This window comes from Amblyomma maculatum, chromosome 1 (genome assembly GCF_055883805.1).
Source record: "Amblyomma maculatum isolate TAMU_Amacu chromosome 1, ASM5588380v1, whole genome shotgun sequence".
Taxonomy (NCBI): Eukaryota; Metazoa; Arthropoda; class Arachnida; order Ixodida; family Ixodidae; genus Amblyomma; species Amblyomma maculatum.
The window spans coordinates 367,198,831-367,226,344 of NC_139344.1; the positions used below are offsets into that span (position 1 = coordinate 367,198,831).

The window sequence follows — 27,514 nt, forward strand, 5'->3', positions numbered from 1 at the left end:
TGCATGATCGCAAAAAAAAAAAAAAAAAAAAAAAAAAAAACTGAATTAATCATGGATTGTAGAAAGGAGTTGAGTGATCGATTTGCTATTTTCGGGTTCTTGGAGTTTTACGTCCCAAAGCGAGTCGTACTCTGAGGGACGCCGCTGTGGAGGGCTCCGGATATTTCGACCACCCGAGGTTCCTGAACGTGCACTGGCATCGCACAGCACACGGGCGCCTTGCGTTTTGCCTCCGTCGAAAAGCGGCTACCGCGGCATTAGTCGAACCAGGGTCTTCCCGCTCAGTTGTCGAGCCCTCTAAGCACTGATACATTTCTCCGCGGCGGAGTTTGCGGATTTATTCATCGATCGATTGATGGCGATGTCTGCAGGAAGTTTTCACCCAAGCTTGCTCGAAGCGACTCGCATTCGGTGCAAAGTCCGCGCACTGTAGACGTCATCGTCTTTACCCTCTACGGCTTGCATCAAATATGTCGCTCCCCGATGTCAGACGCGCTCCTAAGTAGATCCAAGCGCATAAATGAAAACGGGACAAATAGGGAAGGAAGTGAGAAAGACGGCGAAGAAAGGAGCGCTAGATGCACGCTGGAGAGAAAGGAGGCCACCCGGACGCGTGCGTGTCCCCCGCACCTGCCAGAGGTGCGGAGGCAGCAGCAACAGGGGCAGCCCGGTGCAGTCGGATCCGGCGTTCGCGTGCCACCCCCACTCCCCTCCTCGGCATGACTGCGGCACGCGCGTTGTTTGTAAACAAGCATGCTACGAGTCTCCCTCCTCCCTCTAGCTGACTGTTGTGGCTGCGGTAGCAGGTGGGAGAAGGGTTTTGTTGATGCACGGCCTCCCGCACGTCGTGCCCCTCTCCACCCTCCCGCGTTCTTTATTCACATTCACTCCTCGCATAGTGGCGACGTGAGTGAGTAAACGGGAGGCCTCGTGTGCATGCATCTCTTTGTGTGTTGGCCAAAAAAGAGTAAACACAGTTCAGCGATCGGCGACACGAGTACAATGCGAAGGTCACGGGTGAGCGAACAAAAGGTGACAAGAAAGTCTTCTTCGCCTGGCGAAGTACAGGATCAGTGGTAGGTGACCTCCTTTGAAGGAGGGAAGGGTGGGGGGGATGTTCTGTCATTTGTGGGGTCTGCCTGTGCGGTTTGTTTATCCGCGTGACATTGGAGGATGCTTTCCCGCATTGGCTTATGGAGCTTTACAAGCGCTCTTTTGATATCGCCTCCTTGTCTCCTGCCCCGCCGGGGTGGTGCAGTGGTAAGACGCCCGGTCACTGTGCCGGAGTACCCGGGTTCGAACCCGACCTCGGCGGCTGCGTTTCGATGGAGGCGAAACGAAGAGGCGTCCGTGTGCTGTGCGATGTCAGCGCACGTTAAAGATCCCCAGGTGGTCGAAATTACTCCGTAGCCCTCCACTGCGGCTCCTCTTTCTCTCTTTCCACTTTCACTCCCATCTTCCTCCCTTCCCTTACGGTGCGGTTGCGGTGTCCACAGAAATCAAGTGAGACAGTTAGCGCGCCTTTCCCTTCCTATAAATAAATCAGTTTTTTTTCCTTGTCTCCTTTTTCCTTGTTCTCTTGTGCGGTATGCAGTGGAAGGGATACGAAGAGGCGTCCGTGTGCTGTGCGATGTCAGCGCACGCTAAAGATCCCCAGGTGGTCGAAATTACTCCGTAGCCGTCCACTACGGCTCCTCTTTCTCTCTTTCCACTTTCACTCCCACCTTCCTCCCTTCCCTTACGGCGCGGTTGAGGTGTGCACAGAAAACAAGTGAGACAGTTGCAACGCCTTTCACTTCCTATAAATCAATCAATCAATCAATCAATCAATCAAAAGAAACCACGCCGTGTTCTACGGTGCTTAGCGAACCGACTACGAATTGAATATGTACGTGCTCTCGCTAATATAGCGGTTATTCATACAAAATGGGCGGCCGTGCGAAACACTGAAGCGCAAGCGGCGGCGCTGTGGTTCGATGTTATGGCACATGCAGTCGTGTATCGTGTTGTGGCTTAGCTGTATTTGTTAAGACTAATCTCCGCTAAGCGGTGTCAGTAACACGAAGTCCATATATTAACTCTTTGACCGGCAAGTTGTGTGTAGAACAGTGGCTATTTATGACGAAATATAATAAATTAAAGCCACACCTCATGACCCGAGACGGCTAACAGATGCGCATGAACTTTGACTTCTGATGTCGGGCAGTTTTCTGAACTTGCCTGAGCCCTTCCGCGCCGTCCAGTGTTCCAGTATGAATTCAGGAGCGTTACTGGATGGTACGCGGCGTCGGTGTGAGTCCCTCTTTCGCAACAGTTATAGGAAAATTAGGGCGGGTGTTATAAACAACCTCTTTCCAATTCGAAGAGGTTAGGACACGTTCGATTCGTTTCGAATGATTTTGAACGCACGCTATTTGATTACAGTTGAAACTCGACTTAACGAAGTTGAGGGGAGCCGTGAATTATTTCGTTAAATCAGGAACTTTGTTAAATCGAGTGAGGCATTTTCGGCCATAAACTTTGGTACATATGATTATAATGTGCGGCGGCGTCCAAAAAGATACTGCGGCATCATACTTACCAAGCCTTAATGCTCCCAAAATGAAATGCAGCCAGCAAAAATGACCGGCGCCGCTAGCGCACGGCAAGAAACAAAAATTGTTACTAATGTGCCCGTGTGCTGTGCGATGTCAGTGCACGTTAAAGAACCCCAGGTGGTCGACATTTCCGGAGTCCTCCACTACGGCGTCTCATAGCCTGAGTCGCTTTGGGACGTTAAACCCCACAAACTAACCAAACCAACCATCATCAACAATAGCCCTAGATGACTGCAAATTTATTTTCCAGTAAAAAAGTTGATGGTATTTGCCTGCGTGTGCTTTGTGAGCAATGACCGCACCGAATTCTCGCAGGCAGGAAGTGCTAGGTAGCACTGTAGACCTAACAAGCTGAGCTTGAGAGAAATATGCACTCTAACGCACGTTAAAATATCTGCAGAAGTACAATGGCAAACGAACCACTCGAAGCACCCAAAAAAAAAAAAAAAAAATGCACCGAACTGCAATACCGACCCTTGGAATGCGACACGAGACTTATTTTACCGCTGGCACCACCTGGTGAATTCAACTGAACCCAACTCTCGTTTTGCGCCGCGCAGTTGCAAAAAAAGCGAGATGAAGGTGCTCGGGCTGTCTCGCAATCTATAAATTTTGGGTTTCTGTCTACATAATAGATCAAAACTAGCCCCTTTCCACCTTCAATTTTCGAAAAAAAGCGCAGTATCTGTCACGCTTGCTATGTGGACACCTGAACCGCGCCGTAAGGGAAGGGATGAAGGTGGGAGTGAAAGTGAAAAGAGAGAAAGGGGAGCCGTAGTGGAGGGCTTCGGAATAATTTTGACCACCTGGGTATCTTTATTCTAGGCACTATAGTATCTTTAACGTGCGCTGACATCACACAGCACACGGACGCCACTTCGTTTCGATGGAGGCGAAACGAAGTGACGTCCGGGGATATAATAATAATAATAATAATAATAATAATAATAATAATAATAATAATAATAATAATAATAACCCGCAAGTTGCACATTCTGGGGAGTCCATCTGTTCAATTAAATGCAAGCACCTGAGCGTGAAAGCCACATTTAAACGCGATATATGTAACAAACATGCATGATGGCGCGGAATTTCACGCGGAATATAAAATGTCGATGTTCCATCGAGCCTTCTTAGACGAACGTGTCGGGCATCTGGCAGGGCCCAGTAAGCTGCCGTAGCCTTCTTCATACAGTTCATTAGAAGACACGTCGTATCCGCTCGTGAAAAAGGCACAGCTGTTCATTTCCATGGAGCCCGCAGAGGGCAGGGATCCATTGAAACATTATCCTGGGGCCTTGCAGTCGGTCAGATGTAAGGATTCTATAATGTTTAGTGCCAGAGACTGGTAGGCGGTGGAAATTTCCCAAAATGTTCAATGCTGTCTTTGAGTCCGTAATTATAGTACACCATTTTTGAGGCGGTTGTCCACATATGCAGTGAATAGATTCCCGAAGAGCTATATGTTCAGCAGCGGTTGACGTAGAAGTAGGCCCAAAAAGTCTTAAATTCGTCTTTTGAAGGTATGCAGACAAGTCTAAGGGGAGTGTATGACCATAAATCTAGTTTGTATACCTTATTGGCAGAAGTCCATAGACATTCTATTGACTGTCTAAAGAAACATTTGTAAAATTGCCTGACGAGCGCCATATTATGGACTAACTGCGTTTCATTAACTTTCGCATATCATTTTAAGTGAAGGCGTGCACTTCATTTGATTTTGATTTGATTTTGGGGTTTAACGTCCCAAAGCGACTCAGGCTATGAGAGACGCCATAATTGAGGACTCGAGAACTTTCGACTACCTCGGGTTTTTTAACGTGCACTGACAACGCACAGCACACGGGCGCCTAGCTTTTCTCCTCCATTGAAAAGCTGCCGCCGAGGCTGAGATTCGATCCCGCATCCTTGGGAACGTAGTCGAGCGCCCTAACCGCTGCGCCACCCAGGCTTGGAGAATTGTACTAAGTTCTTTGGCATATATGCAACCCTTTTGTGACGAGAAGCTTGTAAGCGTGGTTGAAGGGTCGCATTGACTCACGAAAGCATTCATCCATGTGACGAGTGACAGCTATTTGACAGGGTTATTGCACCACCGCATGCTGCGCTTGTTATGCAATTTGCCTCCATGTTTCACTTTATGATATCGGTCGAAAAAAGCGAAAAAATAAAAAGGAAGACGATTTCATTTGAAGATCTTCCTTACATCATCTCCCTTACAAGCGTTTCATCTGGGAGCTTGTGGCGAAAGGAGTCTACAATGACGACCGGTGTCGGTATTGTAGGGGCGTTGTATATACGCGCAACTCTTCCTCTTTGTCCGAGATGGATGTCAGCAGTCTGTATGCGAGGCTGTCGATGCAAGACGTACGGCTCGTCCGTTGCCCGGTCTTCTCCAGCCCGTCGCCGTCGCTGTTACGTCATGCTTCGCGGTATAGAGGAGTGTTCTCAAGCCCGACGTGTTACCGGGCCGCAACAAAGTGATACCCCTAGCCTCCGCCTCTGGGCGAGATCCTCCCGAAACGGCCTTGCGCGGCAATCCCCGTTCATCACTCGTAATTCGGCGCCATTTGAAGAAGCTCTCCCGCTCGTCACCCGTCATCGGCGCCCGCAGATTCCCGTTACCCCCTTCACGAGCATAGCTCGTCTCCGCCCCCCATTTCTTCTTTTTTTTCTTTTCACTCTATCAGCGTGTCTTCTGCAGTGCTTTTCTGCGAGCCCACCACTGCTGCCGTCTTCACCCCCCTTTCTCTTTTTTTCTCGCTTCTTTCCTGTGTCTCGAGCTCTACGAAGAATGCCGACTGTCTGTACAGGCGGCTGGAAGCGCCTGCTGATTCTCTGTTTTATCCGTTTTCTTGGTTTTGTTGCTTCTTCGTTTAGCCCTCTCCATCCGTCCCTGGCGTCGCATAGTCGCCCGTAGCTGTTGCTCCGCTTTCGCGCTCGTCCGCGGAGGTTTCACGCGAGCGTCCATTTGAGACTCGGGGCCCGTCTCGTGCCATCTATAATATGAGCTGTCGCGACTCTCAGAAGGTAGTGGCGTGGTGTCGCTCTCCAACCCGGCCGACGATCGCTTCAAGTGACCGCGGCTTTGAACCACTGACTGACGGGCGGGACGAACGTGAGTCGCGACACACATTTCTGGGAAGTCTCCGACCGCCTCCTGTAACTTCGTCGGCCACCCTCTCCGTGCCGTCTTTCCTCGTTGCCTCTCCGCCTCCCTCGCGGGCGATCGCCGCGCGGGCCGTGTGTCCAGTGCTTTGCCTCCCTTTCGCGCTTTTCTTTTGAGCATCTTTTTCTTTCTTTTCTTTTTCCCGCGTCTCGCATCCGAACGACGTTTGTCTCATTCCTGTCGACGTCACACCAGAGCGCGCGGGCGGTGCTGTATATACGGCGCTAAGAGAGGAAGGCGCCGAGTCGCCGTGATCGTCAGTTGCGGTCGCAGTGTCGGCCCGCACGCTGTGTGGACGGGACGGGAAGGCATCAGTTCGGCGTAGCAGCGAGATCCGTCGATATATACGTATCTGTCGACACTTCCTTGCTGGACGAAGCTGCCTGCCTAGCGTCTTCCTAGGCTGGGAAAAAAGCAGACTCTTCCGCCGCATTCAAGCGCGACCTTTTTCCCGGGAAAACAACGGCTGCTCCGTCGTCGATATCAAGGTGTTCGTACATTTTTATACAAAATCCTCTCTCTCTATCCACCGCGATATTTGCTCGAGTTTGTACCGAGGAGCTCGATTTCTCGCTGGTCGGATGGCAAGTTAAGCGCATGGGTGTTATGACTATGTCATTTATAACTAAAGTGTAACATGCCAGCAAATGTTTATAGTAACCCCGAGCAGGATGTAGCAGTCTTTAACATTGGTCTCACGGTGAGCGCTATCGCACTTATGCGAACATCTTGGAGAATTGGGCCATTTATTTTGGTGAGTGCATTGCTACAGCTGCGCTACATAATGTAGTGCAAAAGCCATTCGCATTGCATTATGCCGCTTCACCGCTTGCATCGTAGTTTCCGTCAGTATCGGCCGCGAAGTACTATAGCGCGCACTAAATTTTCTTCTGGCTTCCTTGCATTCGTCCAGCCTTTGCTCGGCTGTGATGCAAATGGCAGGAGTGCAGCTTTCTGCGTCGGACAGTTGTGCACGTTCTCCGTCCCGTGGTTGCGAGCGCGCATATTTATTTAGCCGCATCTTTGATCTACAGCAGTCTGAGTGGCTATGCTTAACGTCCATGAAACATGCTTTGTAGTATTGTGACCCTGCACCAGATATTAACTGCCGCCCCGGCTCCTACATGCAACGCCCGATCGACGAAAGAGGCCCATGCCAACGGGAAAAGAGGCATGTGCCAATGAAAAAGAGGCCTTTTCCAGTAGAAAAGAGGCCTGTGCCAATGGAAAAGAGGCCTGTGCCAATGAAAAAGAGGCATATGTGCCAATGGTAAAAATGTCTGTATGCCAAAGGAAAAGAGTCCAGTGCCAATGGAAAATAGGTCTGTGCAGATGGAAAAGAGGTCTATGCCAATGAAAAAGAGGCCTATCCCAATCGAAAAAAAGAAAACAAAGCCTACAGAACTGTGTCAAAAATACGACAAAAATAGTTCTGTCGTAAGCGTCAGAATTTTCTGTAGTTTAGTAGTACTTCCCTGTAGTTCTTTCTGTTGTAGTACTTTCCTGTCGTAACTACAGAAATCTTTGTAGTAATGTCAGAAATTTCTGTTGTCACAACAGGTTCACACAGAAATTCTGTTGTGACAACTGAAAATCTGTAGTTTTTTTCGACTGGGAAAGGGACCATTGCCACTGGAAAATGGGCCCGTGCCAATGGAAAAGGGGGCCTTGCCAACGAAGAAAGGAGGCCCATGCCAGTGGAGAAAGGAGGCCCGTGCCAATGGAAAAAGGGGTTATGGCAACGGTAAAAGGGGTCTATGCCGGTGGAGAGGGGCACATGCGTACAATTTGGTTGATATTCTGCACGCCATGCGGATGACCTGCTTTTCGTCTCCTGAAGTGCGTCTGTAGAGCAACAAGAAGCCTTGTTCTGTGTTTGACCTCCGGGTGGTTTTAGTGGCGAGTTAAGAAGGCTCGCGGCAACGCAGTGTTCTCCTGTTTTTTACGATCGGTTCGCGTTAATTTGCATATTGACCTATATAAAGAGAGACCTGCGCGCTCGCACCCTCTGCTATCGGTGTTCCTGTGATCAAACTGCTTTACAAGACGCGGCTGCCGCGTGATGGCCTTTATCGGGCGGAAAAGGTGCCCACCCCGCGGCACATCCCGGACAACCTGTGACGCGCGGAGACCCTTCCAGAAACTCCAACGAGTCATGTTTGAGGAAGGCCGCGTGCTACGGTATGTGTTCCTTGCTGTTGTTGCCTGCATGGAGTCGGAAGGAGTCGCCTGTATAGTTTGACCGGTCATATTGTCGGGCTGCCATGGGAATAGCACCGCATTGCGCGCAGCTGTTGTGGGCTCTGGGTGAATTGCGACTTCATGTTCGTACATCGCACCACACGGGCGTCCTTCGCATTTCGCCTCCATCGAAACGCGCCCCTGAGGCTGGGTTTCGATAGATGCATGCCTGCAGCAGAACACCGAAGTCACCGCGGCCGGTGGTTGACCATGGAAGATGTAGCAGATCTTTGTTTGGGATGCACGTGCATAATTTTGAGCTGATTGGATATTACTTGCGTGCACACTGTCAAAAAATGTCCCCGTTTATGACAGAAGATGGTAAGTTGTTGACTAATGCTTTTCGTAATGTGATTTTTATGCTGCCGACTGTCAGTGGTATTCGGGGTGGATAATAAAGTAAATAGCAAATTACACATAGTGAAGCCAGTGTTGAGGGAATAGTAGTCGTCACGCGCACACGAGAAAAGAAAAAAAAAACGCACTTTACATAGTTTTACAGTGAACACATTCTTCTTCATGCGGCGTTGGTAACAGAGGAGAAGGCTCATGATATCTTGTATTTTTATGTTCTTAAAAGACGAAAACGTCTGTAGCAGACTGCAGATCAGAACAATTACAATCCATGAAAACACCAAGCAGGCATTAAAGAAACGTGACCTATACAAATTATAGTGGCTCTCATTCTCACGCATTGTAAAGTCTCCACTGGCACCATCAAGTTTGCGAAAGTGTTAATGGTGCCTTGTATTTAAAGTGCGGAAAAAAAAAAAAGAGGCACCAGATGTGGAAGACTCTTCCATTTTCCGCTTCACGGCACGTGTCGTAACCGTTTGGAACTATTCTGTACATAAACTTTTTTTTTTTTTTTTTTTTTTGCGCGCGAGTTTTCGTGTATGCGAATAAAGAAGCGGGCTGAGAATGTCTTTTTATTCTTTTAAGTGGCGTCAGTCAGCATTCGTGGACTGTAAAAAAGTTATACATAGCGTCGGGGAGGTGCTTCGGTTGTATCGTACTGTATGCTGGTCCAGTCGAGGAGTCACGAAGCGAGAAATGTCATTTCTTTTTTTTTTTTTTTTTGTGCTTGCACGGAGTGGGACCGAGGCTACCGTAAATGCTCCACGCGGTCTAGATACGCAGGGAAAATCAGTGTAATGCTCATGCAGGGCCTCTCGAACAGTATGCGACGGTGCGCAGAAAAAAAGAAAAGACGAGGGGAAAACGGCGTGTAATCTGTACAACGTGCTCGTATGATAACGTGGCCGGGCGGTTTGCGTCTGGAGCAGACTGCCGTGCTTGAGCCGTTTTTTTCTGGCCGGCGCATTACTTGCCGCGCCTACAAATGACAGTAATCACTACCGTGCTCGCAAACCGTGTCGGCCTTATAGGCAAGCTGCGTAGCGGCGGGATTGCGCGTACGTATCATGGTATTTACAGGTAGTGCATATGGGCGTTTTTGCCGCCGTTTTTCCCGTCGCGTATTCTGCATGGGTCGGCGTGATATCTGGGTTGCATGCATGTAGCTCGGCAATGATCGCTGCTCTGCTTCGAACGCCGCGCGAGTAACAAAAATTTGCATGGCACGAGGAAAAAAGGAGTGCAGTGGTTTGGCCTCCACGGGACGGTTTCGCTTCGCGAAAGTGGAGTATAGGAGGGGAATAGTCGGAGAGGGCGACGAATCGTACACAAATTGAAAGGCGATGACACTTCCATGCTGAGACGCGTGGGGTTAGAATAGTGCTCTGGACATCGATACTTGGACGAATTAACTTTTCTAGGCAGTGTATTTACCGCTGTGTTACCGTACGTCTTTCGGTTCCCGATCTTCCACGGGCTGTATAATTTATATGCTTTCCTTTTCTTTTCTTTTGTCTTTGCCCGGTCTCGGTGGTTGGGTTCAGTTGCTGAGTCCGAGGTCCGTCCGTGATTGGAACGCCAAAGACGACCATGTGCTGTGCGATGGCAGGGTCATGTTTGCCGGCCATCAGCTTTCGCGCCATACAGGGTGACTCTTCAGTGATAAATTGGGAGCTTTGACGCGCAGAGGCGATGCATCGGCAATGGAGGGGTGCTGTAATAATATTTACCGGGCTAGATGGCACATAAATACCGAAGGGGGATATTGCGAGAAATGATCAAGTTAGCAATAACCGAAGCTTTGAACAAAAACAAAATCTGTAGAATGTATAGAATGTGTCCACCAGAGGGACCAGAGCGTTTTCAGCTGCATTCAAGCATAAAATCCTTGAGGACTGAATTCAAAGCACTGCCTCGACTGCGCAAACTGCGCAGCAACGTCGAACGCCAATACCGGAATGCGAGTATGCAACAAATATTACGAGGGACTTTAACGACCAAAGTAGGGAAAGGCGAAAGCCTGGGTGCCGCATTCTGCTACTCAACAGGTCTAATTAATTAATTTCTTACCCCGTCGGATGACGCAGTGGTTACGGCGCTCGACTACTGTGCCCAAGGACCCGGGGTCGAATCTCAGTTTCGATGGAGGCGAAAAGCAAGGCGCCCGTGTCCTGTGCGATGTCAGTGCATGTTAAAGAACCCCAGGTGGTCGAAATTTCCGGAGTCTTCCATTACGGCGTCTCTCATAGCCTTAGTCGCTTCGGGACGGTAAACCCGACAAACCAAACCTAGTTAATTTCAATAATGAGATAATTAGCAGTTAAGGAGAGAAATTTACCATTTAATTAATTAGTAATTGATGAGTGAAATAATGTATTACTTAATTAGTCATTAATTATTAACTGATCATTGATTGGGATATGGCTACGCATTCGCGCATACTGTGGTGGGGCTCTGTGATTGGTAGAGACCTCTTTGACGTCATCCCGCCTCGGCTAATCAGAGCCGCCGCAAAAAGGGACACATTTTGATCCCCAGGCGGTCGAAATTACTCCGTAGCCCTCCACTACGGCTCCTCTTTCTCTCTTTCCACTTTCACTCCCACCGTCCTCCCTTCCCTTACGGCGCGGTTGAGGTGTCCACGGAACACAAGTGAGACAGTTATCGCGCCTTTCCCTTCCTATGAAATCAATCAAAATCAATCAGACAGCATGAGCCATTAAAGGCTTTAGCCGTAATAGATCGGCAAATGCGCCCAGAGAATTGTGGAGTGACATTCGGACAGTTTGGAAAACAGGGCGTGGCGAAACAAACAAGTCCGCGTCCGCGTAGTGTCCAGGGGCGTGTTCTATATAACGAGGTTTCTTATCGACTATAGGTAATATGCTTATGGCATACTTGGCGAATGTGCATGTCGTCTACGAAAATGATGCCCGGCTTCCTGCTGTCAGCGTGACACGTAGTACTCTACTGACCACCAGCCCTGTCTGGGAACAGGCCAAGGTTAGGTCCGTTGTATAGAGTTGCCGCGCCTGGTAAAATCGGGTCTATTTGCTAATGCGCTCCGGCGCGCTGGAGTAATCACGCAGTATTTTCTCTTTATCCCTTCATTGCACGCCCGAGTGCCCAGGCGAAGCCGAACCGTGAGGTGAGACGCCGCCTCCCCCGGCGTCGTATTCTCGGTTGGTGGATGGCATCGTGTCCCATAGCTTGCCGCCGCCACTAATGAGTTCATTTTCTTTGTAAAATAAGGTTTTTCCTCCCCCTCCCCATTCCGGCGCAGGCGAGGCCTCGCCGCCGGGGTTCACCGCACCTGCTGGTTGTTTGCGTAGTACCGTACTTACTCGAATCTAACCCCGAGCTATGTCTAAGCCGGACACGAGGAGAACCGACCTAATGCAGCTCAATGTAAAGTGCCGAAAGCGAAAGTGGCAGGACAGCGAGGGCTGCGGGAGAACAGGCCATGACAGTGTCTTACAGTTTTTATTTCGTCAGAGTCTGGATTCGAATATAACCCCCCCCCCCTCCCTCCCCCCCCCCCCTTCCCCTCTCCCCTCCGGCTCTTTTTCCTTACCCCTGGAGCTTCGTTCACATCAGTCCGCGGCCTCTGCCATCGTCTGTGTTTAATTTATTTATTTATAGGAAGGGAAAGGCGCGGTAACTGTCTCACTTGTTTTCTGTGGACACCGCAACCGCGCCGTAAGGGAAGGGAGGAAGATGGGAGTGAAAGTGGAAAGAGAGAAAGGGGAGCCGTAGTGGAGGGCTACGGAGTAATTTCGACCACCTGGAGATCTTTAACGTGCACTGACATCGCACAGCACACGACGCCTCTTCGTTTCGCCTCCATCGAAACGCAGCCGTCGAGGTCTGGTTCGAACCCGGGTACTCCGGCACAGTAGTAGGGCGTCTTACCACTGCACCACCCCTGCGGGGCCATCGTCTGTGTTTGCGTACAGGTCTGATATGTGCTGATGTTTGGGAGAGAGAAAGAGAGAGATGTTTTTGTAGGAAGGGAGGAGAAAGGAAGTTTTTCTGTGCAGTTTTCCTTCTCGGTGGCAAATCCTTATTGGACTGCGAACTTTGGCGACGGCTCTCCTTGTCAGCGCACCACATTGACGTTGCCGTGCGGGTGATTCCCATGCCGATAAAAAGCCTTTCTTTAATTCTTGGTGTTTTTTTTTTATTTATTTATTTATTTTATTTTTTTACAGTTGCATCTTTCGTCCACGACTATTAGCGCTTGGGAACCTGGGAGGTGTAATGCTGGAGGCAACGACATTTAATTGGAAGTTCCTGGATTTTTTTTTTTTTTTTGCTATTTATGCTATATCTCAAAGGGCTCCTGTCAAGGCTGTCAAAAGGTGTGTGTGTATGTGTGTGTTTGTGTTTTAACGTCCCAAAGCGAGGCTATGAGAGACGTCGTAGTGGAGGACACCGGAAATTTCGACCACCTGGGAATTTTTAACGTGCGCTGACATCGCACAGCATACGGACGCCTCTTCTTTTCGTCTCCATCGAAACGCAGCCGCCGAGGTCGCGTTCGAAACCGGGTATTCCGGACAGTAGTCGGGCGTCTTACCACTGGTCATGGTTAGAATACTTGCGCGGTCTAAGGGAGCTGCGGATTTTCCCAGGGAGAAATTTTTTGCGGTAATCGTTTTCTTTTTTGTGCCGAGTGACAAACCGGACCGTCCCCTGCGAGAGATATCTATAAAATTCGCTTGCCGATTGTTTCCAAGTGAAGACGTGTATAGGAACAGGCTCAAACGGTGGCCGTACGTTTGAGAGTCCACGCATGCAGGGACTTGTTCACTATACGCTGTATGCGGCGAATGTTCCTATTCTGACGCACGGCGCACTCCCCGGAGCCTGTCATTCCCCTGCACCGACACCGTCGAAGTGCCTGCTGGCATGTGCCCGCGCATTGCGTTATGCTTTGAGTCATCTGCATGTAATCTGCAGCAGCGAGGACTAGCGAGGACGACTTTCCCCTCCTAGCGAAGCCTCACCCGCTCTTCTTTTGCGTGTGGGCGGACGCCCTTACTTTATCCCCCCCCTTCTTTTTTTCTGCTGAAAGATGGAAACAACAGCGCTCCCAGTCCTTGATATGTGCTGGCCTTTGAATTTTTTTTTTTCTTCACCACCGTCTTGGTCTAAATCGTGCAGAGCCATTTATCTTCCCTTCTGAATGATGTATGTGCCCGTAGCTTCGGCTACAAGGCGGCTCCGCATTCGGCTGCGCACACCTTTCTTTTTTTCCTTTTCGTTTTTCATCTGCCGGCGGCACTGGCGTCATCTGTTCTTTTTGCCCGTCGGTAAGAATACTTTCTAAGGGCTCCTAGAGAGAAAGTTGACCGTCTCAGCGTTCAAGGTTTCGGTTCGCTGACTGCGTAATGACGAAAACGTGTGTACGTAAGCTGGGTGCACGGATGGTGCGCGAACCGCCCCTGCCGCGGCGCGCACATCTCGCCTCCGCGCGGCATACAAAAGGCATTCTTCTTCACGGATCTGAGAATATGCCGGCGGCGGAGAAAGCGAGCGCTAGGGGAACGCAGAGAGGATGTTGGGAGGTGGCGGAAGGGGGGGGGGGGGGGGGGGGCGTATTTAATTTGTATTCTTATTTTTTGACATTTCACGCTGAGTACAGCGCTAATTGCCTCGCGTGTATGGGCCCTCGTTCAGTGCGCACGAGATCTTCCGAGACTGCGGCGCTTTTCTTGGAGGCTCTTGACCCCTGAGCGCTTGCTTAGCTAACGTAACCCGTTTTGTCTCGCAATATAGGAGGGCTGGTGGCAGCAAAGACTGTGTAGTTAGGAAAATGTCTTTTTAAGGGTGGGAACGTCTCGGGCCAGGTTTTTTGCTGCGTCTGAGCGCGCTTTTTATCGCTTTTTCTCACCTGCTGTTGCTATTGTGAGGCGTGCACCCGTTCGTGTGTTGTTTGGGCTTCGTTGTATGACTGACGCACTGGGCGCGAGTACTATTGCAGCGTGTAATTGCGAGTGGATTAGACGTCATTTTCTCTGCCGAGGGGGTGGCCGAGCCGCCTCTTCCAGAGATTAGCTCTTTTTGATGGCGCGTTCAAAAAAAAAAAAAAAAAAAAACAATACTCGCAGTACAAGGAGTTCCTTTTTGCTCCCACTCAAGGAAAAAAAAAATCGCGTACGGGGACGTGCAGGTGAGCACAACGCGTGCAGAGGAGCGATTATAGTAAACGACTTTTAGAATGTGTGTTTAGATAGCGATGTGCGATTAGAGTTCACATCGTCTGGCGCACTATATGCGCTGATATATCCGCATTTAGTAGTGTACGTGTTCGTGATCTCCTTAAAGTTGGCTCGCTAATCATTCCATGTAACGATCGGACCAGCCAGTTGTTTCGTGCGATGCCGCGTGACTTGGGAATAATTTCGCTCCAAGAATAAGCGTGCACTTAAGCTGTGGAAGGTGAGTATTGTGCGATTCGTGCACTTTTCGTGGGTTTTTATCGTGCTCGGTTCCGCCTAATTTGTTCAGCGTGTCCAGTTCTCTAACGATGACAGCGGCCGCGATGGTTTAGCCAGGATATGGCGCCCTGACCACGCAATCGTTAGTTCGGTTACAGTGCAGAAATTGAATGTCTGCGCCCGCGATGCCAGTATACTGCTCTGTAACCAATTCGCCACCGGCCCAGGATGCCGAAGACGGCAAGAATGCCGCGAAATCTCTTTTTTTTTTTTTTAAATTCTTTTTTTAGTCGTCCTCTCAGCGAGATTATTATCGGCGCACAGCAGAGTTCCCACGCGCAGCACAAGGCGTGGGACATAAGGAAAAGAAAAATTTCCTAGGAAACTTTGTCGAGTGCTCCAGAAGAGATAGGCTAAGTCCGTGAAGCTCATCTCCTCTCTTCCTCTCTTCTCTCTTCGCCCCCTCACCCCCCCCCCCCCTTCTTACATTTTTTTTGCGATACAAAAACAAAAAACAAATTAAAGGGAGGATCAGATTTGTGATGTGGCACGTGTTCTGCTAAAGTAGTTGGATTTGCACCGCGAATTACATCGGTGTTTTTACTTAAATAAATGATTTTAGTCTATAATCCGAGGATTCACACACGCTACAAAATCTGTGTGGAATTGGGCCAGAGGTGGCTAAACCTGGTGTACAGCTCCCCTCCCCCCTAACTGAAGGGGTAAGACTGAGGTACTGGAGATGTGGATGATTTGTGGTACCGTAGGGCTGGTCAGCTTTCTGACTTCGCCTTTAATTCAGTTTTGTTGTCGCTTTTTTGTTACGCCGCTGAGTGCTCTTCCTTTCTGTGAATGCCTTGTGTAGGTGAGGGTTGGGGAGGGGGGGGGGGGGGGGTGGGAGTGGTTTGGACACCTAGAGGGTATGCGTTCGATGGTGTGGAGATTGATGGACGTTTCTCCTGGATGATGAAGGTGAAGGTTGGCGGCGGGGGCGGTACTTCCAGGTGCCAAGTTCCCATCTTATCTGACGACAGTAAATACGCCTAACTACTGTCCCGGACGGTGGTTAGGCGTGTAGCCTTAGTGGAGGGTTGTGGTGCTTGGTTGGTGAACATTCCGGAGGATGGTGAGGTTACTCTCCGAATGTAGCTAGACAGGCATGATCAATCTGGATTGGAAGCAGTACGCCTTCCTCGCAAAACCACGACCCGTCATACAAGCGCTGGCATTTTTACGCCGTGACACTTGTAGAACTATTGCTTTCTCTTTCCGCAACCACCTGATTCCTTGAGGTGGCCGCGATGCTCATTTTTCTTTTTTTTTTTCTGTAGCAAAACATGCGGGAAATCATCGCTGGTACACCTCGACCGAACAGACAAGGTGCACGAAAGTGAGCAGCTTACTGTCCCTGGCACGGTAAAGGGGAACGAGCGTAGACGTTTTTTGAGTGCGAACTATCTCCTCGTGACCTCTGAGGTCAAGGACGACGACGCATCAGCGCCGTCGCTATATGGCCACTGGTTACGAAAGAAGGGGAAAGTCGAAGCAGAGCGAAGGGCAGCAGCAGCAACAGCCACAGCAGCTGCTGAGCGGTATGGCGGGAAACTTTAGACCGTGCTCCCGCTCACATTTCCTGCACCTACACTCGGCTCGGCTAATGCGACGGCCTGACCCCGTTTGCTGGGGAGGAGCACTGCTGGGCCGCCCCGGCAGACGTGGACAGCCTCCTATGCGAAGCACGTTGGCTGAATCATTGGCCCCTCCCCTCCTGAACCGTATAGTCTCTCTGGCGAGGAAAGAACTTTATTCAATGGAAATTCAGTCAGACACTGCGCTTTGCGCGTTGTAGTCTCGCATAGCGGCGATACCTCGAGGTACAGGTGCAAGATGACCTGAATTTTGTTTTGTACTTTTTGGGTGAGACGGGCATGTCCGTGGACGTTGGGGTACCCACCATTCGAGCATTGACTGCTGGGCAAAGAGTCGAAGTGCGGCAACAATGAGTCTGCACCTTGTCTTCATGGCAAGACATAGGGCTTCAGGTATATTTGAGCATTGCTTTGCTTAGTTTATCTTCATCGAGCGGTTATACCACTCGGAATCCGTGAAAGTAAAGGCGTGAGGGATGTGCGGCTTCGCTCAAAGCTCTTCATGCTACAAAGCTTGCTTTTCGGCCCTGGAGTGTACGCACTTGCAAGTTGCATCGGCCATGAATCTCTAAATATTTGCAAGTCATCGAAAACGTTGCTCTCACCTTTTAGGCACTTGTGGTATTTGGGACTCCGAATGCTTTTAGGTTAGTTACGGGGCCCGAATATGTAGCTTCTATAACGGGTATACTTTTATAACCGTATTTACTTCTACAGAAACTGGCATAAGAAATCCATATAGTAGCAATAAACAAATCTGCCTTTCTTCCTGGTGCCACCGTATAGCGTGGGAAAGGCCGCCTGTGTATGCAGCTGTTCTTCCTTGCCCGTATTTTCATCACTTGTCCTTCGCAGGTGCTGTTTCGGCGGTGACCTTTCTTGCCGAGAACCGTGAGTGATGCGATAATTGTTACGCGGCACCGCCGCTCTCTATGTTGTCTTCATACGTCCGGGAGTCCCCTTGTCATTTGGGCAAAGCCTTCCAGGCGGATGCGACAGTCAACTCTAGTAGTGGCGCCGGATCAGAGTGGCTCGTCCGTGCCCTCCCCCGCTCTCACGCACTGCTGCCGCTCAAACCGTGCCATTCGCTAAAGCTGGTCGCATAGGCTTAGGAACGATATGTTATTGAGCGTTGACATAACAGCGAGGCCACATTACCCAATCAAGAGCTCCTTCTGCGTCATGTGGGAACAGCACCATTGGCCCTCACATGGTACCCATAGACAGTAGGTAGACGTACACAGTGCAAACGCGTCTGTGTTAGGATTGTCATAGTTGTCACTTTGACCATAGCTGTAATGCTTAAAGAGTCTGTTTAGAATCCTTGATGCCAGTTTTACCTGATTCTAGCCGGACTACCGCACAATCGTCCGAATCCACGACTTTTGCAATATCATTTTGCTTATTTTCACTTTCTTAAAACTAGGCTGTACGTAAACCCTCAGAGGTGTCTCTGAGTTGCGTAGTAACCCTATGTACTGGGGCTATGATAATCCTCATATGCTGAGGTTAGCCGATTGTCGCGCCGTTTGCGGCGTTGAGATGAATTTGCTGAGGGCTGCGCAACGAGACAGCAAGTTGCAGGGTGTCACCGCCGTATATAGCTGACTTCCCATTTCACAGGCAGCGCCATCTGGTAACCTTCAGAAACCGACCACATTTTGGTTCGGAGCTATTTGGAGCTACATAACTGGCTCTGTCTGGAAGGATTCAAGGACTGTGAACTGGTCTGTGTCGGTCCGTGGTTAGCTCGCTTCAGTTTCCCCAACGTTGCGCGGCCTTCGTGAGTGAGGGAGTTGCTGTTGAATAGAGTTGAAGAAGAGCGCTCGTGGCGGTTCTGACGCGGGGGGACACCAAGCGTCGTGATCCGGCGACCTTTTTTTCCGTCGGACCATCTGTCTGGCAGTGGCCCGCGTAATGACGTCGGTGACGAACGACGGGCGGAGGCTGCGTCGTGGCGGGGGCGTCCTTTTCTCACGCCCCTTGCGGCAGGACGAAGAACTCGCCCGTGGCGACGTGATTGACGACTCCCATTTTGTGTGGCTTCTTTCTTTCTATTTTTTTTTTCACGCGCCAGAAACAAGCATGCGCGTAAATGGGCAGGTATGCGTTGCACAAAGCGTGTGGGCGGCACGCTTTATTTCGTCGCCATATCCTTCCACGTTGTGCCGTTAGCGGAGTCGGAACATCGCGAGAAGGAAGCCTGCCGTTTTGTTGCAGGCATATTATATGTCGAAGGTCGTTGCTTGGTGGGCCACTCATTTGACTCAGTATCGCTCGGATATGTTCTGATATTGGCCCGCCTGTGCGCGTTCTGCCCATCTGCTTGAATCCGGTTGCTAGAATCTCTTGTTTGTCGAGCGTCACGCGCGCATTATAAGTCATTCTTCAAGCCGAGTTGGAATGAATGAATGAAAAACTTTATTTAGACCGAGGGAATTCTCCCGGCGTGGGTGGGGCACTCAGTCCAGGGCCCCAGTGGCCTTTGCAGTCTTGCGCGCTCTGTCGGTTCCACCCGCGGCGCGTACCATAGACCAGAAACAGTGGTACGAACAACTGTAGTTGCGCGAGGACGGTGTCTTATCAGCGGTGCTTGAAAGGCAGTTGGCGAACACTAAGGTCGCTATGGTATTCCTTCGCCAGAGTTCGTTTTATAGCAGGGAGCGTTAGTATCGCTGTGACCTATACCAGACAGGCCAGGTGCCCGAACGTAATATGACACGCGTACGTACAGATGCGGACATAAGTAAACGGAGCACGCTTTTCCGTTCAAATTAATATCCCGCTTTCTACACTAAAGATAAGAAACCAATATTTATCCAAGAAAAAGTGCACTGGCGTCTACTAACGGTTCGCACATAACATGACTGCCAGTTTCAATTATGCAACGCGTGAAAAAATTTTAGAAGTAAATCGCGTGCTCCGCTTACTTTTGTCCGCAGGGGTACGTACCTATATCTGGCCACTGCGTCTGCCCAGCTGGCAGCAGGCTGGTCCGGTGTATTACGGCCACGCTAGTACGTCCACACTGCTCTAGAGACTGAATGCAGTGGGGATGTGCTAGTGGTGACGTATGCGGGTTTACCGGACGCCTCCTTGGCGTGCGTGAGGCCAATTGCCCGCAGCACTGCCCGCGCGCATGAGGCGTCCGGTAAATTTACCGACAAGTCTACTCGAATACGTGACCGCCATGGTAAATGTCTCTAACAGTAATAGCTATTCTTGTGAACATAAACGTGACAGTGTAATAGACGCGATTTGTTACATGTCTGTAGTATTCGCTGGAGTACATGCCGTCGTATCCATGTTCTCTTTTTCGTTGTGATAAATGTTCTGAGCTACTTGGTGCTTCTTAGGAACGGCTTTTATTTTTGTCTTGTCGGCATTGCCTGCAACCTCGTTGTTTATACACCACACTTCCTCTTTGTTGGTGACTGATTCCGGCCTGTCCGTCATATTGTTGGTTCTAAACATCGCGCACTCATTGGGGAGAGCTGTTATCCAATGCGCTCTAATCTCATCCAGTAGCATGCTTACGTCTCTGTTTTTGCGGTGTCAACTGTCCTAGACGGACTTTCTTTTTTTTTTTTTTTCTTTCCACCCCTGAAACGAGGTCGAATGGCGCCATCGACTGGAAGCGAGCTGTGTGCGAACACAGCGGGAGAGCTCCGCGGACGCGTTCCCCTGCCGTGTTTCCTGCAGTCTCCGCATGCGCGTGGCCCAAGAACGGAGGCGCATTTCTGCCTGTTTACCACCGGCTGGCGGCGACCTCGTTTCCCGACGCGGGGGCGAAAGGGAACGCAAGAGGGCGAGGGGGAAAGGGTGCTGACCCGGGTCGAGAGCGGCCCCCGTCCCTGCTAGTGGCAGGGCCGCCGCTTTCTCGAGGCCGAGAGCGGAGCCAGGGTGAACGGCCATTGATTTTTCTGCCGCCGAGCGGTCCTTGCCCCACACGAAGCCGTCGCTGGCCTCGGAGCCCCCCCCATCCCTTGCCGTCTGCTGACGCCGCTGCGTACCCTTTCCTCGCGGCCCAAAACGGCGAAATGCCAAGGGATTGCTGCGTGTCTGGAGTGGCAGTACGCAGCTAACGAGTCCTCAGCTAAGCCCTGGGTACTCTTCTTTAATTCCCCGAAATCACGAAAGCTTTCTGTCGCACAGTGCATCGTTTACGGTTCTTGTGTACGTTCAGAGTTCCGTGTATATAGGGCGATTACGATATACCGAGTCTATTCCAGTCCCATTCTGTTTCATCCCTTCTGTACTGGCTTCGCGATATGCCAGCCGGAAAAGAACGCCTATATGCCCAATTTGGAGCTATTTAGTAATGCTTTCCCCTTAAATACGTCGGTTAAACAAGCAAGCATGAAGAAGTTCACCGTATTACTTTCATTTCAGCCTCGTGTCGTCTTGTCGTCTCTTTTGTGCGTTTTTACTGTTAGGCTGCAGTTACACACTTTCTCGGAACGGCTGTTTTCTCCTACCGAAACAAACTGTAAGTGAGGATGTACTGGTTTGCAGTCTTCTTTTTTTTTTTTTAACGATATTTATTGATATTTATTACCGGTTCGTCTCTGCTCGGCTGCTCAGCTGGCATGCTGTTACGATTATTTCCTAATCTCCTTTCCTTGGCGACGTACTGGTAGCCGATGAAAATAAAAACGCTAAAGGAAAAAGCCTGAACTCTCCACCTGCATGCTGATTTCGCTGCTTCGTTTGTAATATTTTCCCTCCTTTACCTCAACACACTGTCTGTAACATTTCACCTCGTTCTTTCGTTAGCTGGTTATGTCCCGCCTTCTTTCTCGTCCTTTGTTCTTCATGTCGCCCTCCGCTCCCTCTTCTTCCCCTTTTCTATCTCGTTTTATGCTGTCGGGTTTCTGCGAACTCAAAAACGGAACGGCCTTCTGAGGATGCCGTCCACTACCGGGTGCCATGACTTCCCTGTTATTCCGCTGATCCGTAGCAAATACAATAGAGCGTGTCAGCCGCCTGTGATGCCACGCTATCAGATGCAAGCGAATAAACACCAACATCGTGATAAATTGGATCGGCGCGTTAGCTGGAGCTTCAGGCCTCCCTCGAGCTTTCTTGCGGAATCACTATTGAGCATTTGCAATCTGGAAATACACGGGGACGAAGTCTCCTTTTCTTTGCCCATTCAGGACTCATCCACTCGCTCGCCGACACACGGGCCTAGTGGGATCTGACAAGCGTTCCGTCCGTGCTGGCGCGTATCACTCGCTGAATGCGTGCTCAGTTGTGAGTGCGCATGTGTGTGTGCGCGCGCGCCCGTGCGCCCCGGGATCCATCGGAGCCCTTAACGCTCTAGGTCACCTCCGCGCGCGCATGCTCTGTGGTGAGACTCGGGTCTGACCTCCTTGCCTCCTCCTCCTCCGTCTTCTTTTGGAAAAGAGCAGTGGCCCGCGGGGAGGGGCGACCCCAGCGTGTCGTCGTCTGGCAGGGTTCCTGCAGCAGGCGATGACGCCTCTGTCTCATGGTGCCCGCGCCTGAGCCATGCATGCGCGAGGCATTTGACCCCCCCCCCCTCCCCCAGCAGTCTCGCCTTCTTTGCCTGTTGGAAGGCGAGTGGGATCGGTGATGCTGTGGATAGATCATGGTGTGTACACAAGCCCTGACATGATGACCGACGGTCCCCTGTTTCGGGGTAAACGGAGCGGGTTCCGAGGGAGTAGCAGAGAGCTGGCAGCGACTGAGGATGGCAGACGGGATTGAGGCGTGGCTGCGTCCGGCACAGGACAAAATTGAAATGGGGTTGTCCATGGCCTTCATGGTAGCCGGCACACAAGGGATAGCGGTTATGGAACAAGTGCTAGGACGCGTGGCATTACGTGTGTGTGTGTGTGTGTGTGTGTGTGTGTGTGTGTGTGTGTGTGTGTGTGTGTGTGTGTGTGTGTGTGTGTGTGTGTGTGTGTGTGTGTGTGTGTGTGTGTGTGTGTGTGTGTGTGTGTGTGTGGGTGGGTGGGTGGGTGGGTGGGTGGGTGGGTGGGTGTGTGTGTGTGTGCGCGCGCGTGCGCGCGTGCGTACGCCAATCACTTTGCTCTATACACATGTCCCGCGACCGGCCAGCTGATTCCATCGGCAGTGGCTGGGTTTTTGCCTTTATCAGTGCTTGCTCCGTTTTGTCTCAATTACTTCGTTTTAATGCGGCATATTGGCAATGAATGAATTGGCTTATCTCATAGCTAAGCCCTTCGATGTTCAGTGCTGGTGCCATTAGAGCCTAGGGAGTCACCTTCGCCCAAGTAGCCGTGACCGATTTGAGCATAGGCCGAAACTGCCCAAGCCATTTTCTCTCCCATGGGCTTGTGTCACCATCGCTGGCGGAGATGAACGCCAGACCCGACACTAAGCGTGGTCGACGGTCTGTCTGCTGGCTGGCCGGCGATGCCAGAGGAAAGGGCGCGCTCGGCCAAGACGAGGGAAGCTCTCCGCGCAGGGGCGCCGTTAATGTAGGTCAGCGGAACAGACCCTGGTTGCCGCGGGGGTAGCCCTACCTCCCCCCCCCCCCTCCCCCCTCATCACGTAACTCCTCTTTCTCGTTTCTCCCGTGTCCACCGCTCTCCTCGCTGCCTGTCTGCCGCGCTGTTCGGGTGTGCCACCGGTGGGGAAAGTGCGCATCCAGTCCCCAGGCCGCTTGAACGTCACACCGCTTGACCGAAGATTTGTGAGGACGACGACGATGGAGCGGGAAGTTCCCAGGAAGCCCCCACTTTGGTTGGGTCAGTCGTGTGCTCGGCTGCCGAATCGAGGACGCCTCTTCGGAGCCGGTCGCCGAGAACGGGGCAACGCAGATGACGGGCTCTCGGCTAGGCCTAATGGGAGGGGCGTCGCCTGAGTCGGCTTCTCATGCATGCCGCCTCTGCTTGTTGCACGCGCGGGCTTCTGCATGCTCGCTCCCGGCTCCGTGCGATTGACGCTGGGGAATTCCCGTTCAACCCGCTGTCCTGGATTCCTCGGGCCCGTGTGCCGTTTCTCTCGAACGAGAGTCGTTGCGAGAGTATACGCTATGCAACTTGGTTCCGAGGAAAGGAGTCTGTAAACATGCGAGCCTGCACGATCTTCGCCAGCTTGCTCGGTTGGTTGCACAGGATTCCGGTTGCCACCGTCTGTCGTTAGCGGACTTCTGCGGTCGTGTGTTTGCTTTATATTTTTGTGCATGTGACGACGAGATGTATCTTTCAGCAGTACATTGATAGCCTTTGTTGGCATGCTATTCCTGCTAAAAACACGTAGCACCGTCTCTCTCTGCTTTATGCGCCTTTATGAACTGGTGTCCCGTCATGCCTTGGTTTCTGTTTCTCGGGCGCGTGTTTACTTGCGCTTTTGTTCTACCGTAGGCTCGTAGTAAGAACGCAGGAGAGCCTGATTGCCCTCATCAATAGCAGTGCACATACGCACGGGAACAGTAAATGCGTCTCGTTTTGCATCGTCTCTGTTTACCCCATTTGTGTGTAACAGCACTTACAGAGTTCCACAGTGGGCGAACATAGGAATGCACCCACTTACTATAGTATACATGTACGATGCGTACTGTCTGAAACGAGTGGAGTACACGATCCATGGTTGCGTAGCTCGCTGGTCTTGCGGCGCCCTTATCGCTAAGCAGCAGTGTCGGAAGATCTTAATCAGCGAATCAGCGAAATGACATGCCTCGTGGTAAAGATGGTCACTACCTCACTTGTTTCAAGCGGTGTGACAGTGCGGTTCAACCTGGTGGCGATAGGAGGAACTAAGGGCGCCGGCATGTTGCGCCTCCTCACAGAAGCTCGCGTTGTGCGCATTGTGCTATAATTGTGCTGTCGACAGTATACGGTTCTTTTTGTTTGTTTTTTTTTTTTCGGCAAACTCGAATCTATTTGTCCTCCTTTTGACATTTCGCCGCCCTTTATCCGGCCCAGGTAAATAATTACCACATTCTTTCTCGTCTCCCCGTTCTTCCTTTTTAAAGGCGTAATTTCGAAACCATTGTCTAGACACTGCTCACTGGCGGACGAGCTCAGGTTTCTGGCGTTTGCTGCTGCGCTGTTAGGAGCTGCTCACGCGAGCATGCAGGCACGCACTAGCTGCAAGATCCGCGACTCGATAGTGGGAACAAAAACACAGCAGACGTTTAAAAAGCGATATAAGACGCGCAGCGTACAGTGACGCAACGAACTTTCTTAACGGCCAAGCAGAGCGGGTAGAAGGCCTCGATCCTTTTTGCGAGCCCCGGCGTTCGCGCCGCGCGGGCATTACCGCTACGCTCTGTGGCGCGTGCGTCATCGACGCTCAGAATGGCGGCCGTCCGGGGAGCCTCTTTCTTCGGGAGGAAGCCTGTCTGCGCTCTTCGAGGCTTAAAGAGGAAGAAAAAATACGGGGCGCACGCGAAAAAGCGGGTCAAGAGAATGGCAACGAAAAAAAAAAAAAAAGAACCGAGAAAAAGATGTCGATAATGGAGCGTTGCGAGTGGCGGCAACAGCAGCAGCCAGCCAGAGGAAGCAGGAAGAACCAAACACGCGCGTTTCATTCTTCACTTCCCACGGAGAAAGTAAAAAGGGGGGGGGGGGGGGAAGCAAAGAACAGCAGCAAATACGAAGACTGGGGAAAAAGAAAGCGGGGGAACATGAGAGAGGGGGGGGAGGGGGGGGGGGAGGCTGCCTGGACAGAAGAAAGCGCCAGTTTGAAATTGGAGCTTTCTGCGGCGGCTGTCGGCTCATCTGGGCTTGGTTTAGCTTGCTTGTAGAGGGGCGCTGGCGTTCCCCGGCGGGGACCTTGGCATTGAACTTCCATTTTCTCTTCCCCAGCGCCTTTTTGTGTATGTATGTGTGAGTTCTTGCGAGTGAGTGTTTTAGGAGGGAGGGTTCCCCCTCCTCAACTGTGTGCCGACCCTGAAGCCCTCCTGACCTCATACCCCGGAATACGGGGCCTGTCCCAGAATCCGCGCCTCTCTTACGCAATTCAGAAAAGACCTTCCCCTTCGTTGGTCGGAGTGCGCCCTGTCGCAAAATGCAGGAAAAAAAAAAAAAGAACAGGTGGAGGGGGCAGGGGAGGAGGGTAATAACATGGAGACTGACTCTTCATTGTCATCGACCCGGTTATTATAGCGCAGGCCGCCTGCTGTTCGACACAGTTCCACTGAAGAGGTTCCTCGTGCTTTATCGGTTTTCCTTCCTGGCTGATTCTTTCGCTTCTGTGTCTCGCCCTGTTTCTTCGAGCACAAACTGGAATATGCTACTTAGGCTAGCGTGTGATTCGTGTGGCACGTTCGCGAATTGTAAATATAAAAAAGAAATGCATGTAGAATACGCTACTTTGATTAGCATAGTTCACCGTTGTTCAAGCGTTACTAAGCGATTCGAGAGGCGCCAGAAAGAGACACCGAAGGGTTAACTTTCGCTGGTAGGATTTCGGACATGTACGCACGTATAAAAGTCCTCAGCCAGTATCTCTTGTTCTTCCCCCGCCCCATGTTTTTTTTTTTTTTCTTTTTTCCCGATTTCCCGAGAAAACATAGCTTTTACAAGATGCGCTCTTCAGCTCATTATAGGACGTTAAAAGCCACAGAGGTGAATAGTAGTCAGTGTTTCGTCGCAAGAGCGGATTGTCCGACAAGACATTATCGCGTATCTTGTTCAAGGAAGCCCTCAGTGTGCGGGAGCGGGCGCCTCTTTGGTATCCTCTTTGGTATCCTCTTTGGTATCGTCAGGTTCCCACGATGTTTCTTCTCCAAGTGCAACAGCTTCTTCGGACCCACTCTCTCTCCTTTTTGTGACGCGTCGCGTGATGCTCCCGAAGCATACTCATCCCTCGCAGTGCTTGGAGCATGCCATGGGCTGCTAGCCGTCGCGGTGTCTGCCGATATGTGCACAATAGCCGGCGCTGCTTCCTTCGATGACTCTGCGTTACCATCACTCCGCTTAAGGTATTTGCGCACTGTAGAAGACGCTTCTCCTTCTCTTGTCATTGTAGGAAAGCCTCCCGCGCCTTTCATTTTCCAGCGGAAGTTCGCCATTGAGTTTTTTTTTCCCCCTCCTGTTTACGTGCGCTCTGTGGAGTGCTGTGCTGCACGATGTCCAATCACACGGCTTATCTTGTTGTCGAAGAAAGAGCGGCGACGCAATTTCCTACGCTCCTCCTGCTGCGGCTTTGTGGTGTGGCCAGCTAACACCCCCAGAACGAACACGCGCAGAGAGACCGGGGGCGTGTATTTAAACATTTCATTGCGGTCACGTTTTCTGCCTTTATTTGTGTTTCGGGTTGCGCGTGTGAGCGCATAAAACGACGTTACGTTAACTGGTGCACTTTGGTAAATTACGTTGCTTAGGAATGGCAAGAAGCAACGATGGCTGTCATTTATATTTCGCTATTAGACAGTTTGAACAGAGTTATTTGCGCTGGAGAGACTATACATGCGCCGGCCGGCGAGAAGAGAGGGAATGATTTGTCTATATATAGCAACGATGGCTATATATATATATATATATATATATATATATATATATATATATATATATATATATATTTCATCATTATGAGTGGTCTGTTTTTTTTTTTTTTTTTTCTATTTCTGTTGGCATCATTGCCTCGTTTCTTCCTTATTTGAAGTAATGTGCATTTTCGCTGCTATGCGTGCTCTACTCTGTGCAATATTTTTCTTCCCTTTAACTTTACGAGTGGCAGTAAAAAGCAAATTCAGGCTTATTAAGCAACGCATCCGACTTCCCTCCTCGTGTTGCACCTCACGAGGCCAACACGCGGAGTGAGCATTCCTAGCAGAGCTCTGGATGTTCGATTCCGCGGTGATGGTTTCCGGCAGTCCTTCAGCAACACTTTCTCCCCAGCGCGGCCACTTCCGCGCGTCCCTTCGACGCGGCTTCAAGCGTGGTGTGGTAGGTTGTCCTCTGCTTCTGCCATATTTATTTATAGCCGCGCGAGAGGCGTCCCGCGACCTCTTCGCTCCTTTTATTATTTTTTAAACACCCGACGCTTGCTCCCAGCCATGTTCGTCTCGTACACAGGTACTTACGTGATCTATCGTAACTATTGAGGGAAGATTTCAAG

The 27,514-nt window shown here is 50.8% G+C and overlaps 1 protein-coding gene across 6 annotated transcripts in view; it reads left to right on the forward strand.

Annotated features, from left to right (window-relative positions):
* The window catches only part of LOC146208067 (solute carrier organic anion transporter family member 74D-like), a 190,170-nt gene that overhangs the window by 15,674 nt on the left and 146,982 nt on the right, over nucleotides 1-27,514 (forward strand). For 2 of the 6 annotated variants that reach the window (XM_084591741.1, XM_084591740.1), the window contains exon 2: nucleotides 17,312-17,347. The exons of the other annotated variants lie outside the window; for them this stretch is intronic. The gene's annotated coding sequence lies outside the window, so the exon portion shown is untranslated. The remainder of the gene's footprint in view (nucleotides 1-17,311; nucleotides 17,348-27,514) is intronic. 6 annotated transcript variants of the gene reach the window in all.